Below are 23,684 nucleotides of genomic sequence, written 5' to 3'. Positions count from 1 at the left end.
GGAAGGATTGTAATTTTTCTATAAATTGAGAGTTGCAGACATCAATGGGTTATGAAGATTTTTTAAAGAGATACACAGAAATGTGACTAAAAGGGGTAAACTCTAATGTAGTAAACAGATGAGTAGAACAAAATATTTATACAAATTTGCAGCCACGATATTTGTTCACAAGTACTCACTGTTATTAAAGTGGTGAGACTGTGGGATGGTAATACATCCTCATTCTTGTTACCAATGTTAAGTGTGATAAATATTTTATAAGTGCTAATTCCCAAATAAGTCACCATACATAAACTTCAGGTGTTCAACAATGTGTTGAAGTTCACAAACCCACCAGACGTAGAAGCATTAATATTAAAATATTGAATTACACTGACAAATTCTTACCATTCAACTAGGTTTTGACTCTCCTTTTTCATACGCACTGATGCTCCAAACTAAGCGTGAACTATTGAAACAGAAACTGCATACATGGCTGCAGAGAACGGGAAAGGTTTCCCAAAGAATGACTGTTCAGTCTACTTCATCCATCCTAGACCTAGGTTTCTGTGAGCTGCGAGGGTAATGAAGCCTGATGACACTCAGACTGAAGACTCTTTCTGCTTATACTCACACTCATCACTTCTAGCAACTTAGTTACCGTCAAGGCAGCTTAATCCGCCCTGGCACTTGTCAAGAACTTTCCTTTTGTAGCTAGCTTCCCTACTTAAGTCTCAGAAAAGGATTTGGAACTGTTTGCATGCATGGGATTCTATACTATTTCTGGCTGCTACCCTATCTTTATTGATTTTATCTTCTCATTTATATGTTTCTGCTTCTTTTACAGTCTGATCAATATCATCTTTACTGAAACAGCCTTTGTTGTTAGTAATGTTGATTTGGTTCTTCCTGCCAGTACTTTTGTCTGCAGCGCTCACACTGGTAATACTGGTGTCTACGTCAAAGGTCGCCAGCATCTTACAAATGGCAGCTTAGTAAGCTAGAGGATCCCCGGAACACATCTTGCCAAGCAGTTTCTTTCTTTTAGTTAAAGCTCTTTCTCCCTCCTACACTTTCACTGAGACAGTGGTCTGGTTGTCAGAGTAGGTTGTGAACATCTGGGTTTCCTTTCTAGGAATGGTGGTGTTTCTCTTGACAAGGAATGTCACATGTCCCCTGCTGATTCAATGCTCAGAGAGAAAGGGGGAACATCAACGAGCAGGAGATCTCGCACATTCTCTGATTTGTCACCCAGGAGAATAGCTGCTTATGCAGTTGTGCCATAGGTCACTGCCTCCTCACCAGTGATGGTCTCATTGAGCTCCTTTCCATTCAAGAAATCTTGCAGCAATTGTTTGAACTGTAGGATACAAGTGGAACCACGCACTAGCATAATTTCATTAATCGAGCTTTTGTCAAGTTTGGCCACCTTCAGTGATTTCTCTACTAGCTTCAAGGTACCACGGAAGAGAAAAGCATTGAGCTGCTAAAAGTGGGCTCAGGAAATGGAAGTGTAGAAATCCACATCCCTTTAGAATGAATCAATGTCAATCCTGGCATGAGCAAAGAAACAAGATACATTTCGTCTTCTCACAGGCCATCTGGAGGCAGAACGCTGCCTGCTTGTCGGAGGCTGTATCCTTCTCGGGTTTGCATTGGAACTCTCCAACTGGGTGATTCACGATACGTTTAGCAAAGTTTGCCCCATACAGGTGGCTATTATAAGCTGTGGATTTTACTTCAAAGATGTCATCCTGGATGTTTTCAGCAGCTACATCAAAGGAGCCTCTAACCCACGCTGCAGATCAACATGTGTTTCTCTTTTTCAAACTTTTTTCCCCCCCAAATCCGGGCCACGGACGATGGCTACTGCAGTAGGCTCATTAATGATTCTCAAGATATTAAGGTCAGCGATGGTCCCTGCATCCTTGGTGGCCTGGCACTGTGAATCATGTAAGTAGGCTGGAACAGTAATTACTGCCTTTTCTACTTTTTTCACCCTAAAAAGGCTCCGGCAAACTCTTTCATCTTGCTTTGAAGCATGGAAGACATCTTTGAGAAAAAACATTATTCCCTTTATATTCTACAATTCCTTTGGGCTTTCCGTTTTAACAAATCACTTGGAAAGGCCAAGTGCTTCATTCCGACTGAACTGTAGCATCATCAAACTTGTGACCAATCAGCCTCCTGGCATCAAAGATGGTACTGGGCAGGTTCGATCACCTCTTGGTTCTCAGGAACCTCATCAATGAGGTGTTCCCTTTGCGAAAGCTGCATAATTTGGACTGGTACAGTTGCCTTGTTAACTGGCAATAATCTCTACTTTCCTGTGCTGGAAAACCCCTACACACGATTGTGTGGTACCCAATTCAATACCAATCAATCGGCAGACATCTTGATTAAAGAAAGAAAAGGGGGGAAATACGGCAGAAAAGAGTTTAAAAGAAATCAGTGTCAACAACAGCCACTTGTTCACCTCTACATGAGGTCTATGTCCTCTATTTTCTCCACCACCTCCCTTTCACTGTATTTTGGTCCTTACGTGCGTCAAAGTCAAATATAAATGGATTCGGTGTGATGACTGATTCAGGTAGTACTGCGTTCCATTTGTTTTCTATTGTTGGCAGACCTCCACTGCACTTGGTTATAGATGCCGGACTACAAGGTGACCACCAGAAGTATCAATGGCAAACAACAAGGCTTCAAAACCTTGGGGTCATTTGTGGCTTCACTCATGCCCACATCTAATTGCTTTCCTGGTCCAGGCAATTTTTCCTCTTTCTATGTGTCCTTATCCACCACCACCCCTCTAGTTCAAAGTTTTATTACTTATTAGCATTATCACTAGCACATTTCCTTTCTCTGATTTCATGACTTATTCACCATCAACATTCATTTATCTATCCAACCATCCATTCATTCAATATACATCAATTGTGTCTCTACCATTTGCTAAATACTGTGTTGGATGTTGAAAGCAAAGGAATGATTGAAATACGACTGCTGTCTTCTAGAAACACTATTACACAGACCTCTTTCAGTTATGCCCTTTATTACACTAACCCTTGCTCAAAAACTTGTTCCCCATCACCTAGAATGAAATGGATCCAATTTACCTGTCCAGCTACTATGCTTACAGAAGAAGACAGACTGAGAGAATCAAGTCCTGACTCTGCTGCTTGTAGCTCTGTTAGTTTAATGATTCTGCATTTGCTTTCTAACCTCTCTGGTCCTCAGTTTCCTTACCTCTAAAGTATACCTACCATTTTGGTGCATAGTACACGCTTATAAAAAGTTATTTTGTCTTTCCTTGTCTTTAAATCATGAGTATCCCCAAACACAGATTCATAGAGAATCAGAATATAACGGATTTGAGATATCTCAAATAAAGCTCCCTGATTTGACAGTTGGTGAAACTCAGGTGCCACATGGGAACTGAGTGGCCCTCAGTGACACAAGGATTTTGTAGCAGGTGGAGATCTGGTAGCCAGTCCTTCCTCACCATCAAAGTTCTAAATGGGAGAAGCCAGGAAATGTTTATAGGGAAAATTTGAGGGCCAGGAAGGCAAGGACCATTCCTAACCAGAAGTGTGTTTAGCTTGATGATCCAGATTTCAAATATGCAGCAATGTTCTCAGTTTACAGGAAAAAGCATTTATTTTTTACCAAATGTCAATACAGAAGTTATTAATGAATCTAAAAACTGAAAGTATAGCAAATACTCAGCTGACTGGCATGAAGGTAACTTATATGATAGTATCTCCACTGGAGATAAAGATGGAAATGAGACAGTAGGCAGAATGAGAAGGGGTGAGTCATGGAACTATAGAAGGTTAATCCTGGGCTGGTTTTCAGAAACCACTGGATCTAAGACATTCAGATGACAGGTAAGCAAACTGAAGCCAAGAGACGCCCAATTACTCAGCTATAAAAAAGAATGAGGGGCTGGCCTGGTGGCTCAGGTGGTTAGAGCTCCATGTTCCTAATTCTGAAGGCTGCCGGTTCGATTCCCACATGGGCCAGTGGGCTCTCAACCACAAGGTTGCCAGTTCAACTCCTCGAGTCCCTCAAGGGATAGTGGGCTCCGCCCCCTGCAACTAAGATTGAACACAGCACCTTGAGCTGAGCTGCCACTGAGCTCCCGGATGGCTCAGTTGGTTGGAGTGCATCCTCTCAACCACAAGGTTGCCAGTTCGATTCCTCGACTCCCGCAAGGGATGGTGGGCTGCGCCCCCTGCAACTAGCAATGGCAACTGGACCTGGAGCTGAACGGCACCCTCCACAACTAAGACTGAAAGGACAACAACTTGACTTGGAAAAAAGGCCTAGAAGTACACACTGTTCCCCTTCCCCAATGAAATAATAATAAAAAAAAGAATGAAATCTTACCATTTGCTACAATATGAATGGACCTAGAGAATATTATGCTAAGTGAATATTATGCTAAGTCAGACTGAGAAAGACAAATACCATAGATTTCACTTATAGGTGGAATCTAAAAAAACAACACAAAACAAAACAAATGAACAAACAAGACAAAACAGAAACAGACCCACAGATAGAGAGAACAAGCTGACGGTTGTCAAAGAGGAGAGGGCCAGGGAATGGGTAAAAAAGAAAAAAAGGGATGGCCCAAGATTGCACAGATTCTTATTGACAGAGCTGAAACAGCTGACTTTTTAATATCTTGCAGCTATTCATGTGCCTACACTGGCTGCTCAAATAGAAATACATTCACCACTTAGCATTTGCTGAATACCTCCTATGTGCAGAGTGCCAAAAACAAGCTAAGTTGGTGGGTAAGTTATACCTGGGCTGAAGATGAGTAGAGAGGAGAAGGAAGACAAGCTTTTCAGTTGTTCCATGCGTGTACGTACCTCCAGTTGTATAGGCAAAATAGCCGGGGTGACAAAAAATGCATATATTTTAAGAGACGTTATCTATGTATTACTTTTCAAAGTTGAATTGAATTATGGCAACAATGTATAGTATGACATTCACTCAAAAGATGCCATTAATCAAATGAATGCTAGCGTCATTCACTGTATTACAATTTTAACACATTTTTTTCCTTTCTTAAAATGTATGTACATTTTTTTGGCACCCTCTGTATATAAATGTCTGTACTCACAGCCAGCCTAAGCAGGGTGACTCCAAAAGAGGTTGTTACACTGTCATTTAAAATTAAAATTTAATAAGTTATAGTTAACACGAGTTGAAAATATTCATAAATTTAATGAATCATCTAATTAAGTATTGGATATGCAACAGTATGGAGCAGACAGAGGGAAACCTTAAGAGTTATTTTTGTGCTTAAATGCAATTAGTAAGTGATGTTTTAAAAACAAAACCCTCTTGAATTTCATAAAGCTTTCTTTTCTAAAGCAGAAAATATTTATTTCATAAATCAGCTCTTGTTTTCAGGAATTACATGTTTACTTTTGCTTTCAATGCTAAGTAGTCAGCTGAACTACACGTACACCAGCCCCCGTGTTGTCAGACTAGACTCAGCCAAACCCAAGTTCATGCAGAATGATACATCGTCAAGTATTTTGTTGTTCTACAAGTATGATGTCAAAATGATTCCATGTTAACAGGCTCCATCACTGGGGGGAACTCTACATTTTTTATATTCGGACATGATATCTAATTTCATTTATTACCTTTCCTTAACATGCTTGCCTTATCTTATATGGTGGTCAAGTTACCCTTTACTCTGAGAAGCTATTCATGCAGTAATTTTTGAGTTAATATGTCAGCTAGCTTTAAGCCCAATATTCAGCGTAAAGTGGAAAGCTCAATTTGAAATGTGACAATTTGCGAGAGAGCTCGTGGAGACCAAGTTTGGAACTACAGAACCATAGCATCCTGGGTTGAAATTCCCCTCCTTAGAAAGCCTCCTACATTGGAACTTTGGTAATCCATAGAATATTAACCACTGCCTTCCCAAGCAGCATGCTGACTGTGGAACAAATCGTCTCTTTCATAGCCCCAGCTGCCTGAGAGAGTTCATTTAGTCCAAATGAAATATTTTCAGATTTCCAAACCGCAGAAACGGTGAGCTAAAGCCTTGAACTCTAAGTAATGTTTTATTTCTTCAGCTGGGTGGTGTGTACACAGGTAATCACTCTATTATTCCTTTTATCAGTTTGGTATTTCTTAACTGACAGATCCATCTGTTTGAGGTTCATGGATATCATCAGTTCTTTAAAATATAATAATTACCATAAGTATTGCATTTGGTAAAGAAAGAAGTCCACGCAACAAAACCATATTATTTGTCAGCCTTCACCCAGGATATGTCATTACCCACCGTTCTCAAAAGTGAATTCTCTATTGAGGTACACAGGATTTTGCTAATAAATATAGCTGGATTGCCTCCCTGTCTGAGTCTGGGGCTACAGCCCTATTTCATTCATTTCGTTACATCACTTAGCCTACACTGGCTGGTCCAGGGTAAACTTTACTTCTCTCCTAATTCAACTATTCCTCAGTCCTTCATACGTTCCCCCAGCAGCTGTGCTATCCCTAATATAAAAATGACGATCTAGCCTTAGGGAAAAAAGCAGGTTGAAGATCATAGATGGCTTAAGAAGATGAGATTAACGGCCTGAAATATACTACAGAAAATGATCGCACCCATTCTGAGACTGCAGAAGAAAAACAATTGCCTTTTCTTTCCCCTTTCCAGAGCAAATTGTGGCTCTGGAAAACCCAAGAAAGGAAACAGAAAGAGATAAGATAATTCATCCAGGTCTATCTAACCAGAAATAGGAAAGGAACCATAGGAGAAAATCTAATATATGAGAAGTGTTAATAAGAAATGGAAAGAACTTCCAAGAAACCTGCAGGTGTTGCTCTTAGTCAGATGCATGTCAACTTTTTATATCTAATAATGTGTCATGAATTAAGATGTACATATGTATGCAGATGGTGCATTTGATTACAGCACAGAAACGGCATAATACCCCATGGCTTCCCATTTATGCCTATTCCAAAAAGAAAATTCTGCGACATGGTTCTCTAGCAGATGTACAATGGCTAGGGTAAGGGAATATCAAAAGTGATCACCTTGCACCCACCAGGCTCACACACGTGTATCTATTTGACTTTTGGAGACTTTGCAGGTCCAGAGGACTAAGGCACATGTGTCAATTCATAAAGGTAAAATGCGATGAAATGTTTCAAAGTGTTTTGTAAATGTAAATTGCAATAGAAAGGCGATATATTATTATTGATCTTAATGAAGATTACAGTAAATCAATTTCTGAAATATCAAGCATACATTTATAGATACACGTCTGCATGCACAAGCATACATATACGAGTATAAAAATATACATATTTATGTATGCCATTATTCTTAGATACAAACTAAACTGTAAATATTTGAATACGAGCACTCATTTAAAAAATATGTGGGACTTAAAAATGCAGCATAGCTTGTGGGGCAGAGATGATTATAGGACCAGAGAGGGCGCATAAAGGGCTTCAACTGTACAGTAATGTTTTATTTCTTCAGCTGGGTCATGTGTATACAGGCAAACACAGCATCCTTCTTTTCACCAGTTTGGTACCCTTAACTGATTGATAATATTATTTGAAGGATAAAGAGTGCTCTATTCTAAACGTGTCTGGGCATTTGAGAAAGAAAACAAACAAAAAGGAACATATCTAACTGCTGTTCAGCTACGGAATAAAACACAAACACACACTCGCAAACGAGCACACCTACACCCACATTGCCACGTGGTGAAATGGGATCCGAAAAACGGGAATTCCGGTTTTGGCTCCACCACATCTTGAGAAGAGTAACCTTATACAAGTTACTTCACTTTGCTGAGGTCCAGCTGACTTGCTTAAAGATGGAGTTTTTAATACCTAGACAGGGCCACTGTGAAAATTACTACTACCGTGTTTCCCCGAAAATAAGACCTAGCCGGACCATCAGCTCTAATGCGTGTTTTGGAGCAAAAATTAATATAAGACCTGGTCTTATTTTACTACAAGATAAGACCAGGTCTTTGTAATATAATAATATAATATAATATAATATAATATAATATAATATAATATAATATAATATAATATAACATAATACCAGGTCTTATATTAAATTTTGCTCCAAAAGATGCATTAGAGCTGATGGTCCAGCTAGGGCTTATTTTCGGGGAAACACAGTATAATACAGATAGAAGCAATCTATAAAGTGAAAACCTACCACATCAAGACTAAGGTGTTATGACATAGCAGGAAGGACAGAGGTGCTGATACAATGAAGGGGGCCCTTGGTGCCTGTCCAGTCAGGGCACGGCACCCTCCCCTGGAGCCTGAAGTGAAATGAGAGGCTGCCTGTGTACATACAAAAGTCAAAACTGTTTCCTCTTTGAAATGATCTTATCTTTCAAGATGGTGCTTTCTCAGGGTGTGAGTGGGAAGGTCGATACAAGGATGGCGACCTGTGTTTGAGAAGGGGGTGAGGGTATCATCTCCCTAAATCAGAGGCCAATGTCAGCCTGGAGGGAGTCAGGACTCTATCTACAGATCACGGATTTATTGGACTTAATCACATTCTGAAAAACAGATTTCCAAATTATTTTACATGTACTCCTAATCTTTAAAGCCTGCCAACATCTTACATTGTATGTTTTAGAGATGCGAAACTAGTTCAGCAGAAAGAAGTCTAATTTTAAGGGGTGAACAGCCACAAGCACCCTGATCCCCTGATCCAGGTCACCCACATTTCTGGCTCAGGACAGTATGACAGCCTTCCAGCAAACCTTGCTGCTTCTGCCTTTGCCGTTCCCATGTTTTCGGCCCTAATCAGACAAGTCCCTCAAAAGCAGCGTTTCACAGTGTGCTTCCATTTACTTCAGTCACCTGAGAAACCCTAGTAGGTAATGCAGATTCCCGGGCTCCACCCCAGAGCCTCTGCTTTCATAGGTCTGGGGTGGGACTCAGGGGTTTACAATCTGGCAACACCCAGGCGATTCCCATACTGCGGAAGTACAAGGGACATCACAAGTCATTCCTGTGTTAAAAACCTTCCAACTGGCTCTCTCCCTTACTCTCTAAAGGCCAAAGGAGGCATCATGGCCCACGAGGCTCTTCATGACCCAGCTGATCCCATCCTCGGCCACACCCCACGTTTTCTTGCTTACGACCCTCAGCCACTGTGAATTCTGTGCTCTTCCTAAGCTGCTCCTGCCACAGGGCCTTTGCACTTACTGTTTCTTCTGCCTGGAATGCTCCGATGCTCCTAACTCACCTAACTCATCCCCTCACTGTCTTCAGGCACCAGCTCAATGATTATTTCATCTCAGAGAAGCCTCCTGCACCATCTCATATTGACTAAAACCCTCTTACTTGGCTTTATTTTTATTCAAATAACTAACTACTCCTAACCTGACATTTACTTGTCTGTCTCACCTCACTTCAACTGAGGCTCTACGACAGAAGGAACATTGCCTGGATGTTACTAATTGCCTGTGACAGTGTTCAGCACTTACTTAGTGGGCCACTGATAACTATTTGTAATTTAAAAAGTGGAGGTTTTGCTTAAACTATTTTTTTTTAAATCAAAAGAGATCTTTGCTCTCCTTAGAAAAAATTGGAGATCCAGTAGCCCAAGCCTTCCTTTCCACACAGGGACAACGGGATGGAACAGCAGACCAGTGGCCCCTCCAGTGGAGCATGGAATTAGCTCACCTGAAGCCCCCACACTTCCTTCAATGGGGTGGGCGGTAGGCCTGCTTTCCTCTTTCAGTTCAGTTGTCTGCTTCTCGTAGGCTCTCCCCTGCCATCTTCTGCCTTTCTCCTAGCAATCTCCCTCCTCCTGCTTGCCTCTTCCTCACTCTCCCTTCTTCCCTCCCTCCTATATTCTCCATCCCTCTTGCCTTCTCCCTGCTTTCTTCTTCCAATCTCCCTGCCTCTTTCCTACCAGTATTCTCCCTCTATCCCAACAGTTCTCAACCTCTGTGTTTTTGCCTCCCACACTTCGGAAAACATTTCGAGGTCTAGAGACATTTCTGGTTGTCACAACTAGCCACAGTAGTGCTGACACCTGTTCCATCAAGACTAAGGACGCAACCTACAATGCATTAGGATAGGTCCCCCACAACACACAACATTCCGGAGCTCAATGTCAATAGTGATGAATTTGAGAAACCCTGCTCTAGAGACTGCGACCTCATCCTAAACTTCTCTGACTCCATATAGCTGCAACAATCTCCAGCAGGAAAAAGGGAACAACTTTCTTGCCTTCTTGAGGAATTCACTAACAACAGAAAATAGGAGCAAAGAAGTTTTAATGAGTATTACAGTACATTTCTAATAAAAAATAAGAAGCCCTGGAGGACCTGAATAGACATTTCTCCAAAGAGGACATACAGATGGCCAACAGCCATGTGAAAAGATGCTCAACATCACTAATCATCAGTGAGATGCAAATCAAAACCACAGGCGTGTGTGATATCATCACCTCACACCTGACAGAATGACTATTATCAAAAAGTCAGCAAATACCATGTGTTGGTGAGGATGGGGAAAAAGGGAACCCTCGTGCACTGTGGGTGGGAATGCAGACTGGTGCAGCCACTTTGGAAATCAGTATGGAGGTTCCTCAAAAAATTTAAAAATAGAACTACTTTATGACCCAGCAATTCCACTCCTGGGTATTTATCCAAAGAAATCCAAAAACACTAATTCAAAAAGATATATGCACCCCTATGTTCACTGCAGCTTTATTTACAACAGCCAAGATATGGAAGCAACCCTTGTGCCCATCAATAGGCGATTGGATAAAGAAGTGGTGGTACATTTATACAATGGATTATTACTCGACCATAAAGAAAAAAAAAGAAATCTTCCTACATTTTCTTCTAAGACTTCTATGGTTTCAGATCTTACATTTAAATCTTTAATCCATTTTCAATTTATTCTCGTATATGGCCTAATGAGGTGGTCCAGCCTCATTTTTTTTTTTTGCATGTGTCTGTCCAGTTTTCCCAGCACCATTTATTGAATAGACTGTCTTTACCTCAATGTAAATTCTTGTTTCTATTGTCATAGATTAAATGACCATATAAGCATGGATTTATTTCTGGGCTCTTTATTCTGTTCCATTGATCTATGTGTCTGTTTTTATGCCAATACCGTATACACACACACAGACACACACACACGTATATACACACATATATACACACACACACATATGTGTGTGTGTGTATGTATGTATACATAGTCACGGGATGTGGAGTACAGCATAGGGAAAAGAGTCCATGGAATTGTAACAGTTATACATGATGTCAGAGGAGTAGTAGATTTGGGGATAGGGGTTATCACTTGGGTGAAGGGTGTAAACGTCTAAGTATCACATGTTCTGTACACCTGAAACTAATTTTTTTAAAAAGTGAAAAAATAAAGCAAAATAAAATATGGGTTACAAAAAAAAAGAATAAAAAGACTGCTGACTGGTAGAGAAATAACTAGATATCTTGGAAGTGTCCAAGACATTAGTTTGACCTTTTCTGAAGGTCTAATATGGCTGAGTATCAGCAATTTCATATGATTCAACCTATTCACTGAATCATGGATTAATACAAAACAGTAATCTTTTACCTCAACATGTGCAGTTGTTTACATGTCAGGATTTATTCAGACTGTAATAAAGATGATTTTGGTGTTAAATGGGAAGAAAAGAAAAGAATGAAATCTTACCATTTACAACATGGATGGACCTAGAGGGTATTATGCTATGTGAAATAAGTCTGACTAGAAAGACAAATACCGTATGATCTCACTTATATGTGGAATCTAAAGAACAAAATAAACTAACAAACAAAACAGAAACAGACTTATACATACAGAGAACAAAGTGATGGTTGCCAGAGGGGAGGGGTTTGGGAACTGTGTGAGAAAGGGGAAGAGATTAAGAAGTACAAATTGCCAGTTATAAAAATAGTCACAGAGATGTAATGTGCAACATAGGGAAGATAGTCAGTAATATTGTAATAATTACGTATGCTGTCAGATGTGTACCAGACTTATCGAGGTAATCACTTCATAAGGTATATAAATGTCTAATCTCTAAGTAGTATACCTGAACTAATATAATATTGTATGTCAACTGTAATTGAAAAAAATAAAATGAGATACCATTGGTTTAAACACCGAGGTCACAAATATCAGTTGTGTTTCATAATATTCAGACATTAATACGTTTCTACTGGATTTTAATGAACACTGGAGAATTTTCATAGTGAAAACACTAGAAGGATGTATAACAAAATATTAACCATGGTAAACTCTGAACTACAACATTGTATGGGAGGAGGAATAATTTTCTCTCTACCCTTCTAGGTTCTTGGCTGAGAAACAGTAATAAAAGACAGATTAACAGGAGAAAAACAAACAGAAGCTTAATAACACATAGATTTAATTATTAGATCAGCCAAAAGAACCTTGAAGGGTTAAAGGAAAGTTTCTTCCTCCCTCACAGTATGAAAAAGACATCTTAAAATTTCTCACATAAAACTTACAAAATAAAAAAGAAACTCTTTTAATATGCCAACATTGGCTTTTATCCTGAATCAACCATTCTTGGGTTGTTTTTGTTTCTAAACTTAAAAAAGGCTAAAAATATTGATTAAAAATTTTTTTTTTAATTTCTAAACTCTGAAAGCTGTAAGAAATTTGAGCGTGTTGACATTATGGACTTCCAAGGTTAGCTTAATTGGCAAGCAGTATCAAAAAGGGCATCTTAAAAATCTGGCTTCTTAAAACTTAAAAAAATAAACACTTTTGATATCTCAGCGTCAGCTTTTACCCGGAACTAATCAATGTTGTCAAAATCCGAAAGTCAGACCAAGAATTGCTGAAACAGAGCAGTAGGGATGTTTTAGGTTGTGATATACCTAAGAATTGTTAAAACTCTGGAAGCTGTGAGAAATTTGGGCATGTTAACATTATAGTTTTCAAAGGTTAGCCCAATTTGCAATTTCATTACCAAGTAGTCTCACAACTAGACATGAACTCACTAAAGAAATGCATTAGGGAAATCTCTCATTACAGATCACGAGTAAACAAACAAAACTTTAGGTCAACAAGCAAATGTCTCCTACCAAAGGCATTACACAGTAGTGGTTCACTCTTATCTATATTCTCTCTCATCTTCTTGAGTTTGGTATCTTTGAGAACCTCAAAGTTTTCAACATTCATAAGGAAGCTGAGGTTTTCAGGAGAGTAGGAAATTCTCATCATTTCATCTAAAATAAAAGTCAAGTTGGATAAGAACCCATCTTGTTGGTTTACACCGTTTATTGTAATCAATTTAATATAACTTCCAGCAGTGTGGCACAGCACTTGCATAAACAATATGATAATTGGAATTCCTCTGCTCCCTGAATTAGTAAGCAAGTTACAGTGTGTATCCATCATGCATAATGAGTCTGAAGCATGGCTTGATTATATTTCATTTGCATAAGAATTTTCTGTAATTTTTTTGAAACTGATCATTTTTAATTCAGAATAGATTTAAATGCTACAGAACTGCTGCTCTCTCCCTGAAATACTAAGCAATCTTCTTATATAATACAAAAAAATGCTAATCAATTTTTTTAATGCAGATCCTAGCTTGTTAACGAGTTTTCACCTTTCTAGATGCTGTCAAATCTCATTACACTGTCACCTTTCTAGTGTTCACAATTGGAGCACACATTTATATAGTTCAATTCTAATTGCCACATTATTTCATTCCTTTTGCGAGGGAAACATCTTTTAAATAATCCTCGGATTGTCCAATTTAAAGGTTATTTTGCTCTCTCTACATTCTGTGGTTTGTAAAACCCCTACTATTAATTTACAGAAATACTGGTTCAAACATGCCAAAACTCTAAAGAGTAAAAATGAAACACACAGGAACCAACAGACAAATAAATATCGATATAAAAGTTAAATTATAAGATAAAAATGTAGAAATAAACATAGCTTATTAAATATAATAATTTAGAAATATATCTATTGGGAATTATTACATTAAAATAATTACTCATGAGATAGTCAGAGGATAGACATTTTGTTGAATTTCATATACAGAGGGTGCCATGGTGCCAAAAACAATGTATACACGTTTTAAGAACGGAAAACTGTATTAAAATTGCAATACTCAATATATACTGAAAACAAAAGAGAATACAAGTCACGTTTGACTTCTGCAATGACAAGAGGTGCTCAAAGTGGTTACCATCAGCGTCCAGACACTTCTCATTACGGCGAACTACTGCTTGAGTAACGCTGACCAAAGTGTCCAGTTGTATACATTTTTTGGGCACCCCGGTATATTTCTTACAGTAGTCGAAGATCTTGAAAGATTTCCACGTGTAACATGTTAAAATCTTTTAATAGAACATTTCCAAAGAGGAGCAACCAAGACACGGAGTGAGGCAAGTGACTTGTTTTTAAAAACACACCATGTACTAACAATGACTTTTTAAAAATGCTTAATAGGCAAAAAGAAGAAAGAAAGAAAGAACAATTTACATGGGAGAAGCAAGCACTTGGTGGGGAAAAAAAATCAATTTAACTTGCTAAAGTAAACTCTTGTGATCCGAGGCTCTAAGCAATGCCACGTACCAGCCCACAGACTAGAAGGAATGGTTCCATTACCACACATTGAATTTTCTATTCTTTCAAGGAAAAAAAACTTCTTCACCAAGGTAACTTTTTTTTTTCCCTCTAAAGAAACTGAAATTTTCATGGAGAAAAATCTGCATGGTGAAAGGTTTACTGAATCATTCCGAGGCATTTTCTCCATGGGTAAATTCCTAGTTTAGATGGTACCATGAATACACATTTGCTTAGGGGAAAAAAAAAAATTCTTTTGTTCGCTTCTTCAAGTGCCCGTCTAATTCTTAAAACCTATTGATTCACTTTCATTCAATCATATAAAGCTTCTAAAAACAGAATATGCAATATTCTTTGAAAAATGGCTTATATGATATTGTAATAAGCCGTTCCACTTTCAAAAATCCCAAGATTCCTGACATTTCCTAGAAGAGAAGATTCATCCTTGGCACAAGATCCAAAATCAGCTGTTTAATTTAGTGCAGCAAAGACAAAGCAACTCTGTTCCCTCCCCTAAAAAGCAGCATTGCTTGTCATTAAAATAGAATTTAATTAAACGTCCACTAAGGCATTCGTTCGATTGTAGGTTATAGGTGATTTTTAACAATACACCTGTTGAAAATCTGTAAAACAAACAACAGAAGGAATTTTTAGAAAGCAGTGACAAAGACTTTGATTAAACAGTAAAATAGTGCAACACACGGGGGGTGGGAGTGGTGCAGGGCAACAGATAACAAACTGAGACTTTCTGGAGACCTGATGTGCTAATGACAAGGACCCTCTCCTAGTGACAGGGGGTTCATCCTGTCTACGTGGTACAGTGCTTCCCACTTTAGTATAGCCAGTGATGAGGCCACATGAGCGCTTACAAAGGAGAAGCCTCTTTTTTCACAGTTAAGCTACAAAACAGCAAACAAAATCCAATCTCAAGGTAAAGGTAAAGAAATGATCATGGACTCTGAAAGCTCTAATTGCGAGACTCTAGAGGTTAGCCAAATTAGAACAAATGCAAACTTTAAAGGAATAAAAATGGTTAGACATTTCCCTGCCCCACAAAGGTAAAAGCGCCAGACACCAGGGAGGTGGCAAATTTCCCCCTGCCCTGCCTCTCCTAGCCCACTCCATTCTGAAGGTTCTGGGGCCTCTGCAGAGTCCTGCCCTGCAGGCTCTCACCTGACTCCTGGAGGCTTGCCCTTAGGCCCAGCGGTGACCGGCTCCCGTCCCCAATTGGCAGCTACATGATAGCTGTGCAACAGCCAGGAGTCAGTCATGCTACACTCACGCGCCGACTGTGTGCTGATGCCTATGCGTGCGTGTGCGCCTGCGCTCTTTCCCAAATCCGCCTCTCCCATGTGGGACCTTCCAAACAAATGTTCTCCTGTCTCTTTTCTCATTCTTGTTTTTCATCTGTCATTTCCTCCAGTGTCTCCTTTTATTTCCGTCCCATTTCTCTTCCATTCTAGCTTCATTCTTACTCCCCTTCTTTTATCTCACACTATTATTTTCTCATTACCAAAGCCTCTTAGTTTATTTCATCTCATTTCCGCATTTATTCTGCGTAAATGTTCTTGTACTTTCTTTTACATTATTCTCAGGTTTAATCTCATATTTCCAGCATCTTCTCTACATTTGTCTTATTCTTTCACGTTTTTCATTCTCAATTTTAGTGTCGCACCCCTTCCACAGTAGTCTCGTCTTCTTTCATTCACATATTCTCTTTTCCCTTCTCATAGTTATATATTTCTATTTTATCACAGTCTCCTTGTTTTCACTCTCTCTCTTTTTTTTTTTTAATAACTTCTTTCTTTTCTTTTTTTTTTTTTTTTTAAGATTTTATTGGGGAAGGGGAACAGGACTTTATTGGGGAACAGTGTGTACTTCGAGGACTTTTTTCCAAGTCAAGTTGTGGTCCTTTCAATCTTAGTTGTGGAGGGCGCAGCTCAGCTCCAGGTCCAGTTGCCGTTGCTAGTTGCAGGGGGCACAGCCCACCATCCCTTGTGGGAGTCGAACCGGCAACCTTGTGGTTGAGAGGATGCGCTCCAACCAACTGAGCCACCCGGGAGCTCAGCGGCAGCTCAGCTCAAGGTGCCGTGTTCAGTCTTAGTTGCAGGGGGCGGAGCCCACCATCCCTTGCGGGAGTTGAGGAGTCGAACCGGCAACCTTGTGGTTGAGAGCCCACTGGCCCCTGTGGGAATCGAACCGGCAGCCTTTGGAGTTAGGAGCATGGAGCTCTAACCGCCTGAGCCACCAGGCCGGCCCTTCACTCACTCTCTTTACAGCACTCTCTTTAAAAATTTTCTGTTTTCTCATTTCTTTCATTCTGTTCCCATACTCTCACTGTCTCCCATATTGTTATCTGTCACATTTCTCTCACGTACACTTTCATAGTTCCTCTGCAATACTTCTCCCCCTCCTTTATAAAAATACCTATTTTCGATGTGCTGTGGGCCTTCTTAAATTATACTCGGATTTTTGACTGCGTGGGGGGTGGGGTCATTGCCCCTAACCATTCCCCACCCCCATCCCCACAGTGGTTCAGGGGTCAACTGTAATTGTTAGGTCTAACAGAGTTAAGTAAGAAAAGGTTTACTCCAATATTCAGATGTCGGCTGGTGCATGAACTTACTGGTTAATGGTCAATGCAGGTGAATGGAGAAGCTAAGGCTGTGCAAGCCCAGAAGAAATGAGGGTGAAGACAAGCCTACCCAGGCACAATAACTACCGTGTTTCCTCAAAAATAAGACGTAGCCGGACAATCAGCTCTAATGCATCTTTTGGAGCGAAAATTAATACAGTGGTACCTCGGTTTTCGAACGTAATCCACGAGGTCTGAAATGTTCAAAAACAGCCGACAGCTAGGCCTCAGGATGTCGCACGCAGTGGAAGCCGTGTGACATGTTCGACTTCTGAGTCGTGTTTGAAAACTGAAGCATTTACTTCCGGGTTTACAGCATTCATAAACCAAAAGACTGGGTCTTACAATATAATTAGTACAATATAATATCATACAATACCGGGTCTTATATAAGACTGGGTCTTTAATATAATAATATAAATAATATAATATAATATAATATAATATAATATAATATAATAATACTGGGTCTTATATAAGACAGGGTCTTATATTAATTTTTGCTCCAAAAGATACATTAGAGCTGATGGTCTGGCTAGGTCTTATTTTCAGGGAAACACGGTATGTTTTACAATGGGGTGTGGCCTAACGAGAGCCTCTCATTCATTGTCGACAATCATACCACGGGTTACAGAAATTTCTGGAAGCAGCAAGGGGCTAAGGAAGTCTCAATTCAAAGTTCTCAACCAATGTCACTTCAGGCACATTGTTTCCTCACAAGAGCAGCTAATGTCACTGACGGGGTCTCACTGTCCTACAGGCCCTATGTAGGTCACAAACAGGCCCAACCCTTTCCCCATGTGTCCAGACGGAAGTCCCCACAGAAGGGAAAACAAAAACAAATACAGTGCTTGCGGATGGAAAATAGGTCATTGTAAGCATCCTTAAGCCATGGGAGTAACTAAAAAAAAATGTAATAGTTAAAAAAGAAAAGTTTAAGACAAAGCTCTTAGATACATAAAGTTCAGATTTCAAGAACCAATAGAAGGGGAAAAGAATGAGCAAACAGATCCTGAAAAAAAAAAAAGGATCACGTGAGAAGAATGTTTCAGAAGAGTCACAGTGTTAGCAATACTGAAGAGAAAAGACGGTATAGACTCAATTCTGTATTTGACCACAAGGAAGACATTCCAAACAGTTTCAGCGACTCAGAGAATGGAGGCCACACTAGACAAATTCAAACACTAGAGGAAGAGAACCTACAGAGATTTATCCTTATGCTTAATTGTATGAATCAGGTAAAGTGTAACTAAAGACCAGTTCTTCTGCCCCTTGTCAAAGAAAACCAAACCCAGACTTAAGTAAGGAGAATTCAAAATGACTTTTACAACAGGGAGAACATTTCAACCTCAGAATCTGTAAGAGTCTCAAAATCGAACAGAGAAAGGCTTTTCTTGTATAAGGAGGAGTGAGCAGGGCTAGCAGGAACTTCATGGGGGAACGGGGCAAGTGGTGGGGGTGAACAGTTTGGGAAACTCGGAGTGCTTCAACAGGAAATTTTTCTCTCAGTAGTCAACGGATTCTTGATTGAGCTGTTAGGAATGAAGATTCTGTACCTTGGTGCTTGCTTAAGCTTTGGGTGAGTCAAATTTCAGGGGTCCGTGGGGAGGTCAGAAACCTGACTAAAGTTTGGTCAGGCTGAGTCAGAGGGTAAGTAATGAGGACTTGATCATCAGTAGTTAAGTTCACATGAGTTTACCTGCTCTACCTGGAAGCCTCCAGTGGTAAATCTGTTCCGAGCAGGGTACTTAGGCTGACCACTCCATTTTCAATATTTATTTCTATTTCAGTCAATAGATATTCCACCTATGGAAATTGAGATTAAGCTACCAAGTAAAATGCACAAGTGGAAACAGCATTAGCAATTAGGAAAGCCAAATTCCTTACACTGCAGGTGACAAAAAGGAGGCTTCGAACAGTGAAGTGGCTTGCCCACAGCCACACAACTGAATGCTGACCCTTAAACTTTCTTTCTCTCTCTCTCTCTCTCTCTCTCTCTTTCTCTCTCTCTCTCACACACACACACACACACACACACATTTGATTATATCTCTGAAAAACTATCACGGCCACTGAGAGTGGATATCCTTTTGCTTAAGAAAAGCATTTTGGCTTGGCTGTATAGTTATATTTAATTTTACTTTGCTTATATATTTTATTTCAATTTTGTCATGCAGGGTCTCAGCTCCTGCTCCGCGCACAAGAACGCAGGATATGGTGAGGCCAAAAAGGAACACCAACAGAGCTATGGATAGGGTTCATACCACTATAGTCTCGCTGGCAGCTGGGTTGGAGACACAGGAAGCAGGAGCCACACGATCCACAATCTGCCGTCCGCCTCTCTTCCAACCAACCAACCCCTTGCTAACTGCGATCCGCGCTTGCTGGCTGAGCCACGGCAGTCATATCAGTGGCCAGTGGCTAACTGGTTACAGCTGATGGCCATCCACCACCCGATCCAGCACCTTTCCATGTGAGGCCCAGAGCCTGGAAACTGCTCTGTGGGACTCTGTCCCCACAAATTCTTTCTGAAAATGTCAACTCAATCTTTCTATTTTGGAACATACATACCCACAAGAAAACTATATGATTCTTATTTTTCCCCAATTATAGAAAATTACAATAGAGAAAATGGTCATAAGTCCAGGGAAATAGCAGAACATTAAATCATGCTGAGGTCAGTTATGTTTTTGGTTTTAATTAGTCATAAAATAACAGTCAAAGGAGAATTTGTCGTTATTACCATGTTAACAAGATAGTTTTTAATAATGAATACAGCTCAAAATAACCTAACGTGAATCTGCTCGGAAGAATTTGTTTGGCTATTAATATTTATAAGAGGAAAGCGTAGAATTCACACTTTCTCCACCTGCAGTCTAAAGTGAACAGAAAGCAGTAATGGGCAAGACAAGATGATGAATTAGGTAGAAAATAATCTAATCTGAAAAGACACATTAACCGTGATTAAACACATTGTTTGCTATGCCTATTGCAGTGAAAAACAAGAATTTGAGAAATTGTAACACATATTTTTATAACATGAAATATGGGAAGAGGTATGATAAAAGTAGTATGTCAATGAAATCTGCCACTAGCATGGTCTCTTGCCTATTTACCTTTTATTTGTTTTATATTTTCATATTCTTAGAAACCATTTATTTCAAGAGCTTCTAATGATAATACACTACATTATACATACTGGGATCTAAATGTCAAGATTGAATGAATATAAAATAGCTATTCCAAAGATGTATGAATATGGCAAAAAGCAACCTCATCTTCATAAATCAAAGCACAATTGCCTAGAGATAAAATGATAACATTTTGCTAACTACACACAATAAATAGAACAGAAATCTCGATGGAATAATAAAATGGACTGTTTTAACCATCAAACATGTATTATCCCTAATGTGTGCCATATATGCAGATTTAAAGCTATGATTTTCATAACTACATTTAAAAAAATAAGGAGATGTGTTTCAGAATGGCCAAAGAGAAGGCATGTTTTTTTCCTCTGATGCTCCCTCCTGCCCCCATGACTATAACTTAACAAGGTTAAACCAGAAAAGTAAACTTTCCTTTTGAGTCAAGAATTTTTGCCAAATAGATACATATATACATATATATACACATATACATATTTATATTTACATATGAGTTCTGACAATTAAGTTCACGAACTCATCCTAGAACAAGTGGGACATACCTCATTGCTGAATATCACTACGGTCACCTTTGACATACTCCCCGGGGGAAGCTATGCACTGACGCCAGCGCCTAGTCCACCCTTCAAAGCAACTTTGGAACTCTTTCTCTGGAATGGCCATCAGAGCTGTCATCGTATTATCCTTGATGTCCTGAATGTCATCCAAATGTCTTCCTTTCAATAGTTCCGTTATCTTTGGGTAAAGAAAGAAGTCATTGGGGGCCATATCAGGTGAGGAGGGAGGGCGTTCCAATACAGTTCTTTGTTTACTGGCTAAAAACTCCCTCACAGACAGTGCCGTGTGAGCTGGTGCATTGTCGTGATGCAAGAGCCATGAATTGCTGGCAAAAAGTTCAGGTTGTCTCACTTTTTCACGCAGCCTTTTCAGCACTTCCAAACAGTAAACTTGGTGAACTGTTTGTCCACTTGGTACAAATTCATAATGAATAATCCCTCTGATATCAAAGACAGTTAGCAACATGGTTGCAACAAATTCGGGAACTTAATTGTCCAACCTTGTGTGTGTGTGTGTGTCTGTGTGTGTGTGTGTGCATGTATACAGTTGAGAAAGGCAAACAGCAATTCGTTTTATATATACACAAATCAATTTAATATTTTTAAATGCTGTAATCATTTAAATAACTCAGAATAAGGGTAAAAATCTTTTTTCCCACATACATAGCACCGAGTGTATATTAGAGGAAGAACAAGTGAGCACTAGATAGTAGGGACATATAAATCCGTTAGAGCCAGAAGATTTGGGTTTGAGTCCTGGCTTCTAAATGACTCCAGACACATACCTGAATCTCTCTGAGCTTCACTCCATCCATTTGGAAAAATGGAACTTCTACCTGCCATTATAATAAGAATCCAATGAGCTAACATGTGAAAAAATTCTTCATAAACTTCAAAGATCAATACAAATGAAAAATCATTTTACTTTCCTGGCCCATTTCCACAGGGCCCTCAGCGACTGACTGAATGAATGATTCAGCCCTACAAGGAAGCATGTGGTGTTCTAAGGTGAAACTGATTCTATAATATTTTTGTATTTACAAATAGTCTGAGTTTCCTCAGCCCTCAACACGGCCTCCAACAGGATATACATGAAAGTGGATCTAGATGCTTGGTTTGGAATCCCAGCTCTGCCTCTTTCCGTCATGTGATTGTCACGTTAGCTTTCTGAGCTTCAAGTTATTTATTAATATGGTACTTTACTAATAAGGTTCTTTATTAATAAAAATGGTCCCTATTTCCCAGACTTGTTTGACAATTGCATGAGGTGGTGCTTCTAAATTTCTAGCACCATACTTGGCACACAGTAGGCAGTCAGCAAAAAGTAGCAATGTGATCAGTATTGATATGGATTATCCTTATTTGGCAATGATGCTTCCAGCTCTAAATGGCAAGATTCAAGCCCTGGGCATTTTTGTCTGAGATGTTTTCATAATGGTTACTGCTCAACACAAACTAAGGTGATTCTGCTCAGAAGGATCTGCTTTGATATTAATATTTATCAGTAGATACTGCAGAATTCACCCTTTCTACATTTGGCACGGATTGCTCTGCTTCAGGTCCTTTCTTCATAGACTGCCTCTTATAAGAAGGAATTTTTACACATCTCAGTGATCAGTATTGCAAACAGGTGCCACATCAGTGAATTTATATATAAACAAAAAACTAAAGGTGAAGTTTCTAAGTAACCCCTAAATAGATATTTGAATAACAATGTAGTAACATCCTCAACTAATGTGAACTTGTCCTTTACTAGATGAGCCAGCACTCTAAGCCTAGTGATGAAAGTCCTGGCCACAGATAAGTGATTATCTATGAACTTAGATCAGCCATAAAGCACACTCCATTTGCAGTAGTGGAAAATTTCATTTTCAGACTCCCTGTTCTCTAAGCACCTGCTTGCGTCTCCAAACCAGACAGAGAAGGAAGAGCTGGTTACATTTACTCTTTTGGGAGCAATGACTTAGACGCCCCTTGATTGGTGGACTACTTATTTACTCTTTTATCTCCACTTACTGCTAGCAATGGCTCTACCCCACAAATCATCTCAGATAATTTCTAGAGATTTTTAAGTCTATGTCACAAACAATTTTGGGGAAAAACAAATTGCAACTGGATATGAGTAATGACTACCATGAAAATAAAATTAAAGGACAGGGGGAGAGCCGACTATATGCTGGGATGGGACTATTTCAAACTGGGTGGTCAGGGAAAGCCACACTAATTCATTAACGTTTGATCAGAAACTTGAAAGAGGGGAGGGCGTGATCTATGCAGTTGTCTGGAGGAAGGGCATTCCAGGAAGAGGGCACAGCACAGGCAAATGTCCTGAGATAGTGTAGAGAGCATTCATTATGAATCCAAAATGGACTCTAATAATTCTGAGAGCTATGTCAGTCACAAAGTGACAGTTATGCCAGAGCATCACGTGAAAGGTATACCCAGTGAACGCCCTAACCAGGTAACTCCAGATGCAGGGTGGAGTGTGACCATGTGCACAGCTTTATCCGACTGCAGATGGGGGCACCACACCCAGTCTCGAGCATAAAATCAGAGCTCTCTGAGGGCTCCTGGCTCAGGCCTCAACTGACGAGCTGACAGCCGCCCCTGCACTCGTCCCAGGTGGAGCCTTTGAAGCCTGGTCTCCTGACCGTGTCACCAGCCCGGCCTGATGCCTGACGCTCCACACCCCAGCGCGGTAGGGACTCTGGCTGAACACCG

At 39.8% G+C, this 23,684-nt stretch overlaps 1 pseudogene; it reads right to left on the bottom strand.

Annotated features, from left to right (window-relative positions):
• Window positions 1-1,526: 1,526 nt before the first annotated feature.
• Window positions 1,527-15,956, bottom strand: LOC117025758 (heat shock 70 kDa protein 1-like; annotated as a pseudogene).
• Between the last annotated feature and the right edge of the window lie 7,728 nt (window positions 15,957-23,684).

Source organism: Rhinolophus ferrumequinum, chromosome X (genome assembly GCF_004115265.2).
Source record: "Rhinolophus ferrumequinum isolate MPI-CBG mRhiFer1 chromosome X, mRhiFer1_v1.p, whole genome shotgun sequence".
Lineage (NCBI taxonomy): Eukaryota > Metazoa > Chordata > Mammalia > Chiroptera > Rhinolophidae > Rhinolophus > Rhinolophus ferrumequinum.
The sequence above is the reverse complement of the archived record's forward strand: the minus strand, read 5'-3'. Positions and strand labels throughout refer to the sequence as shown.